The 8102-nt window shown below is 42.9% G+C and overlaps 1 protein-coding gene across 1 annotated transcript in view; it reads left to right on the top strand.

Annotated features, from left to right (window-relative positions):
- Window positions 1-235: 235 nt before the first annotated feature.
- LOC120999685 (zinc finger protein OZF-like) overlaps window positions 236-8102 on the top strand; it is a 101305-nt gene continuing 93438 nt past the window's right edge. Inside the window, exon 1 of the mRNA XM_040430702.1 lies at window positions 236-552. The gene's annotated coding sequence lies outside the window, so the exon portion shown is untranslated. The remainder of the gene's footprint in view (window positions 553-8102) is intronic.

Raw genomic sequence — 8102 nt, 5'->3', positions numbered from 1 at the left:
AATCTGCTATATATAGGACATCTCAATAGCCGTCACCTGCATTGTGCTCTATCATTGGTCCATTATAATTCTTAATTTGTGAGACTCATTACTTCATGTGAAATGTTCTTACCTTGTTTCCCCTCTGGTTTCTTAGGTTCAGAACTCTCTTCTTTTGAAAGACGATGGTCCTTTCCATCAATGACAAACCAAGGATGGAGAAGGACAGGAACCAGATGGCTGCAAAGATATTAGACCTCACCCTGGAGATCATCTCCTTGATAACTGGAGAGGTGAGAGTCTCACATGACATCACTCTTATCTCTAGTAATAAACCAGGGAAATGACGGGAAAGGTGAAGGATTCTTAGAATCTCTGTAGTGATCGGCGTCTTCCCATACACAGGATTATACAGTAGTGAAGAAGTCGTCTGGTGAGTGTGTGACACCCCGTGTGTCAGGAGGATGGAGCAGGACCCAGAGCCCCATCACCGAGCCTCCACCTCATTCCCTGATACATGAGCAGAAGATCCTAGAACTTACCACCAGGATCACTGAGCTGCTGAGCGGAGAGGTGAGCGCTGCTGGGAATGCTGCGACATTATACAATAACGCCAAGGGAGGGGTCTGGTAATGACTGTGTCCTTGTGTTGTCAGGTTCCTATAAGGTGTCAGGATGTCGCTGTCTATTTCTCCATGGAGGAGTGGGAGTATTTAGAAGAACACAAGGATCTGTACAAGGACGCCATGATGGAGAATCACCAGTCCATCACATCACCGGGTAAGAGGAGCCCTTCCATGATTGTAGAGGAGAGAACAGTTTTAAGAGTCAGATTCCCCCATCATCTGATCATCACATATAGACAATGTATTCAGTCACTGTGTGTATTTCCTATAGATGGATCCAGTCAGAGAAAATCCACCAGAGAGATGTCCCAGTCCTCTGTATTGCCAGCACTGTCCAGAGGAGAAACCAATGTAATGAAGCTTTCTACTGACCTCCCCCATCAGCAGCGGAGTATACTGTCCCACTATTTCTTCCTATTATTGTTGGCCACACATGGTTTCTTCTTAAAAATTGAAATTCAATGTGGATAAATGAAAGTTGTGCTGTAGAGATGTGAATCATAGACTAACAGCACAATGCCAGTCAGCTGCATCTAAGGAAGAATACTAACAAGAATCTAGAGTTATTGGGGGTCATTTAAAAAAAAAAGTCTTTACGTCAGTTTTTGGGCTAAAACAAAGTTGCAAAATTTGTCTCAAAGGGCATTGTGCACAAAAAATTTTTTTTTTACATTTCTGGCTCCTATTGCCACTTTTCAAAAAGGCAACCAAGGCCCAACGCATTACAATCATTTTTGTCACAAAAAAACAAATTATATTTGAAATGTACTCCAGTTTTGATAGTTTGTGTAGATTTCAGTTTCTGGTGCAGACAGCATAGATGTGACAAGTTTATTAAAGAGGTTGTGCAGGGTCAGGAAAATGTCCGGCTGTATTTTTTGAGCAGAAATCAGGTCATTGCAGGAAAATGGAGCCACATATGTTGGGATATCCAGAGGATATCCCAACATATGTGGATGTGTTTTCCATCAGATGGACTCCAGATCTATTTTATGCATACCCTCCTGTGAACATAATGATGATGCTTTTGCCACAAATAAATGCACCAGTGAAGTGCATATATGTTTTTCTTTCTGTACTGAAATAGGGCACTGAACCCTTTCACCACATATAACTGCAGAAGTGAAGTGCGTATATTTTTTTTCCTTTTTGTACTGAAATAGGACACTGAACCCTTTTACCACATATTGCAGAAGTCCTCGATGGTAAGGTGTGTCTTTTTGCTGATGACACAAAGATTTGTAACAGGGTTGATGTTCCTGGAGGGATACACCAAATGGAAAAGGATTTAAAAAAACTAGAGGAATGGTCAAAAATATGGCAACCAAAATTTTATGTTGATAAGTGCAAGATAATGCACCTGGGACATAAAAACCCAAGAGCAGAATATAAAATCAGTGATACAGTCCTAACCTCAGTATCTGAGGAAAGGGATTTAGGGGTCATTATTTCAGAAGACTTAAAGGTAGGCAGACCATGTCATAAAGCAGCAGGAAATGCTAGCAGAATGCTTGGGTGTATAGGGAGAGGCATTACCAGTAGAAAGAGGGAGGCGCTCATGCCGCTCTACAGAGCACTAGTGAGACCTCATTTGGAGTATTGTGCGCAGTACTGGAGACCATATCTCCAGAAGGATATTGATACTTTGGAGAGAGTTCAGAGAAGAGCTACTAAACTGGTACATGGATTGAAGGATAAAACTTACCAGGAAAGATTAAAGGACCTTAACATGTATAGCTTGGAAGAAAGACGAGACAGAGGGGATATGATAGAAACTGCTAAATACATAAAGGGAATCAACAAGGTAAAAGAGGAGAGAATATTTAAAAGAAGAAAAACTGCTACAAGAGGACATAGTTTTAAATTAGAGGGGCAAAGGTTTAAAAGTAATATCAGGAAGTATTACTTTACTGAGAGAGTAGTGGATGCATGGAATAGCCTTCCTGCAGAAGTGGTAGCTGCAAATACAATGAAGGAGTTTAAGCATGCATGGGATAGGCATAAGGCCATCCTTCATATAAGATAGGGCCAGGGGCTATTCATAGTACTCAGTATATTGGGCAGACTAGATAGGCCAAATGGTTCTTATCTGCCGACACATTCTATGTTTCTATAACTGCAGAAGTGAAGTGCGTATATTTTTTTCCTTTTTGTACTGAAATAGGACACTGAACCCTTTCACCACATATAACTGCAGAAGTGAAATGCGTACATATTTTTCCTTTATGTACTGAAATAGGCCACTAAACTCTTTCAACACAAATAACTGCAGAAGCGAAATGCGTATATATTTTTCTTTTTCGACAGATATAAACCACTAAAGGCTTTTCAACATAGCACTTGCACCCCAATAACAAGAACAAATTGCTAGAATCCCAGAGCTGTATAATGGCTATTTGGATCCCCAAATGTTTCCTTGCACTAGGTAAATCGCTTTTTTTTTTCACAATGAGGTTTTTCTAGCACTGTCCCAAGCGACTTCAGACGTCTCTCCCTGCACTAAGATGCTGTGAAATGATTCCTCCCTATCCTTTCCCTGCACTTGTAAATCGCTTTTCTGGCACTGTCCCTAGCGCCTTCTGACGTCTCTCCCTGCACTAAGATGCTGTGAAATGATTCCTCTCTATCCTTTCCGTGCACTTATAAATCGTTTTTTCATTTTTTTTTTCCACAATGAGGTTTTTCCTATTGCTGTTCCTAACGCCTTCTCATGTCTGTTCCTGCACTCTGAATGCTGGAAAATGTCTGACTCTGAGATGGCCGGTGTATTTATAGGGCTGTGACATCACAGGGCTGGCTGGCTGCTGAATGGCTGTATGCATGCATGTCAATCTGGGGGATCCCGCCTTCCCAGAGTTCCTTGCCCCATGTTTTCAGTCCTCACATGTGTAGCCACCATTTTAGGAAAAATTGCGATTCGTTACCACGAAGCGCGACGAAATTTGCATTCGTTGTGAATCAAATTTTTCCTGAAATTCGGATCGAATTCCACTTCATCAGCTTCGATTCGCTCATCTCTAGAGACCAACTCCCTCTGAGGGCGATGTCTAAGCACACCCCTTGTTCTTCACACAATACCTCTGATGGTGATGAGAGACTTTCCTGAGGGGTGTACCAGGCTCTACTTCAGAGGGGAATTGGAACACAAGGGAATTGGGACCAGAGTGTAAACCCACTGGACTGACCTCCAGGTGGCACAATACACCCAGTGGATGCTGGGAGGCCAGAGGCTGATCAGACAAAGCGTAGTCAGGGTACAAAGTAAGAAGTCAGGGCAGGCGTCAGTCAGGCAAAGTCCATAAATGTAGATCAGGGTCAGGCCAGGCAGCAATCAGACAAAGTCTGTAAAATTTCATCTGAAGTCCGATACACAGAATGACAAGAACCAACATAACACCTTCGCTCAAACTGGAAACTAGACAAGCCAAGAACCCAAGTTGCTCAGGTGCCTTACTGTAGAAGGACGCACCTTTAAATACCTCCTGCAGACTAGCTATAGGCAGGGGAATATAGAGGGTATGCACAGGCAGCCTCACAAAATGAGGAGAGACACGCCTGCACACACCCTAAATACACACCAGGAACTCTGAGCCAGAGTACAAGCTCTGCTCAGAGCCAGGAGGAAAATGCTGGTGGCAGGAATGCAAACCACAGCTAAGAACCCTGCTGCCCGTGCCTGTCAGCACGGAGTACAACAGTGGGAAGGAGTGAAGAAGCCTGGCGCCTGTACCTATGTGTGGGGACAGAATGGCATGTATGGGTAGTTGGGCTAACAGTACCCCCCTCTTCTGCCTCTTCTCAGGCCTGACCCTAGACAAAAAAAAATTCAGAAGAAGAGGACCAAATCCTTTTGCAGTCCACGAGAAACTCTTCTTCATGCCCAGAATACTTTTGACCTCGTAGACATTCTCCTCACTGACCGGAGTAGGAGTAGAGGCAGGTTTTTTGACGAAACGATTGAGGACGACAGGCTTCAGCAGAGAGACATGGAATGAATTCGGTATCCGGAGAGACGCAGGCAACTTCACCTTGTAGGCCGCATCATTAATTCTCTCTAAAACTTCAAATGGACCAATAAAGTGTGGACCTAATTTGTAGAAGGGTACCTTAAGACGGATGTATTTAGAAGACAGCCAGACCTTATCTTTGGGATGAAATTGAGGAGGACTCCTGGGCCTCCTATCTGCAAAGATCTTCATTCTTGCGGATGCTTCCTTTAAGGCAGTCTTGGTCTCCTTCCAAATCTTCGAAAAATCTTCTGTGATCTCATCAACCGCAGGAAGACCTGAAGTAGACTGTACTGGAAGTTGTATATTGGGTTGCTGGCCATAAACAATAAAGAACGATGATTTCTGGGAGGCTTTGCCTACATGATTATTATAGGAAAATTCTGCCATGGGCAAGAGCTCGACCCAGTTATCATGATGGAGATTACCAAAATGATGCAGGAAATTTGTAAGGATCTGGTTCACCTGCTCCACTTGGCCATTAGACTGAGGATGATATGCCAATGAGAAGTCCAGAGACATGTTCAACAGCTTGCATAGAGCCCTCCAGAACCTAGAAGTGAATTGAACACCTCTATAGGAGACAATACAATGAGGAAAACCATGAAGATGGAAAATTTGCTAGATGAATCTTTTGGCCAGTTGAGGAGCTGAAGGAAGACTTGGCAGAGGGACAAAATGCGCCATTTTGGAAAAGAGGTTAACGACTACCCAAATGACATAACAGCCAGAAGAAACAGGCAAATCTTTGATAAAATCTATGTATATTTGCTGCCAGGGAGCCTCGGGAACAGAAAGAGTAAGCAGGGGACCAGCAGGACGTTGTTTAGGCTTCTTATTCTGTGCCACCAGTACCATTGAGCCAAGAATTGGAAGGTCTTTTGTTGACCAGCATGACCTGCGACTTTTGAGGAGTAACCCCAGTGTAGGACCTGTCTCCTAAGAGTAGAAAGTCTTTCCTGGGATCTGTCTGTTCTTAAGAGGACAGATAGCAATCTTAGCCGGATCAATGATGTGTTGAGGTTCCTCCTCCTGATCGGTAGAATCAAATGACCTGGAAAGATCATCTGCTTTGATGTTTTTTTCTGCTGCACGGAAGTGGAGATTGAAATCAAAGCGGGCAAAGAACAAGGACCATCTGGCTTGATGAGGATTAAGTCTTTATGCACACTGCAGATAGTTAAGATTCTTGTGGTTGGTATAGATCACCACAGGATAAGCTGCTCCCTCCTGACGGTAACGCCATTCCTCCAGTGCCATCTTGATGGCCAACAACTCTCTGTCCTTAATTGAGTAGTTGCGCTCAGGAGTGGAGACGGCCCTGGAGAAGAAGCCACAGGTTGTCATCTTGCCAGAGGAAGATCTTTGTGAAGCACCGCCCCAGCTCCAATAGACGATGCATCCAACTAAAGAAAAAATTGCTTAGTAGCATCAGGACAATGGAGCACAGGGGCCAAAGAGAAGTCCTTCTTCAGAGCTTAAAAGGCTTATTCAGCCTCAGCTGTCTAATCCTTGGGGGTTTGCTCCTTTGCGGGTCAATGATGAGATGGGGAGCTGTCAAGGACAAAAAATAAGGCACGAACTGGCGGTAATAGTTAGTCCAGGAATCCTGGATTGCTTTCAAACCAGAAGGACGAGGCCACTTTAAAATTGTAATTGTAATTCATGAACTCTTGTAAGACTGCTGGGGCATTTCTTAGCCCAAAGGACATCACCAAGTACTCATAGTGACCATCTCGGGTGTTAAAAGCAGTCTTCCACTCATCCCCTTGACAGATCCTGATCAAGTTATAGGCCCCACGTAGGTCTCATTTGGAGAAGATCTTTGCTCCCCTGAGGGAATCAGAGGAAGAGGATATTTGTTCTTTATGGTGATCTTGTTGAGCCCACTACAATCAATGCATGGGCGTAGGGTGCCATCTTTTTTTCTTCACAAAGAAGAACCCTGTGCCAGCCGTAGTCAAAGATTTCAAGATTTTCCTTGATATTCTCAGAAATGGCCTCTCTCCACTGGTGACAGGGGATAGATGTGTCCACAAGGAGGCAAGGAACCAGGAACCAAATCAATCGGGCAGTCATATAGCCTGTGTGGTGGTAACATCTCAGACTCTTTTTTGTTAAAGACATCCGTGTAGGCATGATATGCTGCAGACAAACAAACCACTATAAGAATTGGAGTGCAAAAACACCTGAATCATTAAAAATATAATTTTATTTAGTATAATGTTAAAAAATAATCATCATCATGACATTACAATGATATAACATAATAGCAAGGGACAACAGCCGCACAACACTTCTGTAGCTCACTCGTGCACACAGCACTGTCATTGTGCTAAGCAATATGGCCAAAATTAAAGCCGGACCCCAAATATTACTGGGTTTATACGACAAAAAGATTCTGTATATTTTCTTAGATATAAAAACATATACATATTATTGTCAATAGACCCATATGCGGACAAAATAAATAAATTAATAGTGTGGAAAGGCATCTGAAAAGGACATTTTTACACCAGGGCTATCATCCTGCTTCAATTGAAGATCATATCACAAGAGCCACCAAGATCCCCAGAAGTCAACTTCTCCAATACAATGAAAAGAACCAGCGCGTACCTCTGGTTGTGACCTACAACCCACAGCTAGAGGTCCTGAGGAAAACTGCTAAAAAATGACATCATGTCCTACATAAGGATGATCGACTAAAAACAATCTTCCCAGATCCCCCCTTACTAGCTTACCGACAACCTCCAAATCTAAGGAATATTCTGATCAGCTCAAGTTCAAGGCCATGTACCACAGAAAAAGGAACCCATCCCTGTAATATAAGAAGATGCAGAACCTGTTCCCATATAATGACAACAGATAAGATCCGGATCCTCAACACACAGCAGGACTATCAGATCCCTGGGACATTCACATGTTCTACATCTAATGTTGTTTATCTGATTCTCTGCACTAAATGTCCTCTTGGAGGCCTCTACGTTGGAGAAACAGGACAGAAACTCAATGGAAGGATGAGGTCCCACCGCCACACAATAAAAAGAAGAAGCTACTTCCCTCATTCTCAAGATCTTTGATATTCTATTATTTTTCAAATGTCCATTCATTCCCCCATGTCTCTGTTCTTATTGTATATACAGTACAGACCAAAAGTTTGGACACACCTTCTCATTCAAAGAGTTTTCTTTATTTTCATGACTTTTCAGGCATCAAAACTATGAATTAACACATGTGGAATTATATACATAACAAACAAGTGTGAAACAACTGAAAATATGTCATATTCTAGGTTCTTCAAAGTAGCCACCTTTTGCTTTGATTACTGCTTTGCACACTCTTGGCATTCTCTTGATGAGCTTCAAGAGGTAGTCCCCTGAAATAGTTTTCACTTCACAGGTGTGCCCTGTCAGGTTTAATAAGTGGGATTTCTTGCCTTATAAATGGGGTTGGGACCATCAGTTGCGTTGAGGAGAAGTCAGGTGGATAC

This window comes from Bufo bufo, chromosome 4, assembly GCF_905171765.1.
Source record: "Bufo bufo chromosome 4, aBufBuf1.1, whole genome shotgun sequence".
Taxonomy (NCBI): Eukaryota; Metazoa; Chordata; class Amphibia; order Anura; family Bufonidae; genus Bufo; species Bufo bufo.
The sequence above is the reverse complement of the archived record's forward strand: the minus strand, read 5'-3'. Positions and strand labels throughout refer to the sequence as shown.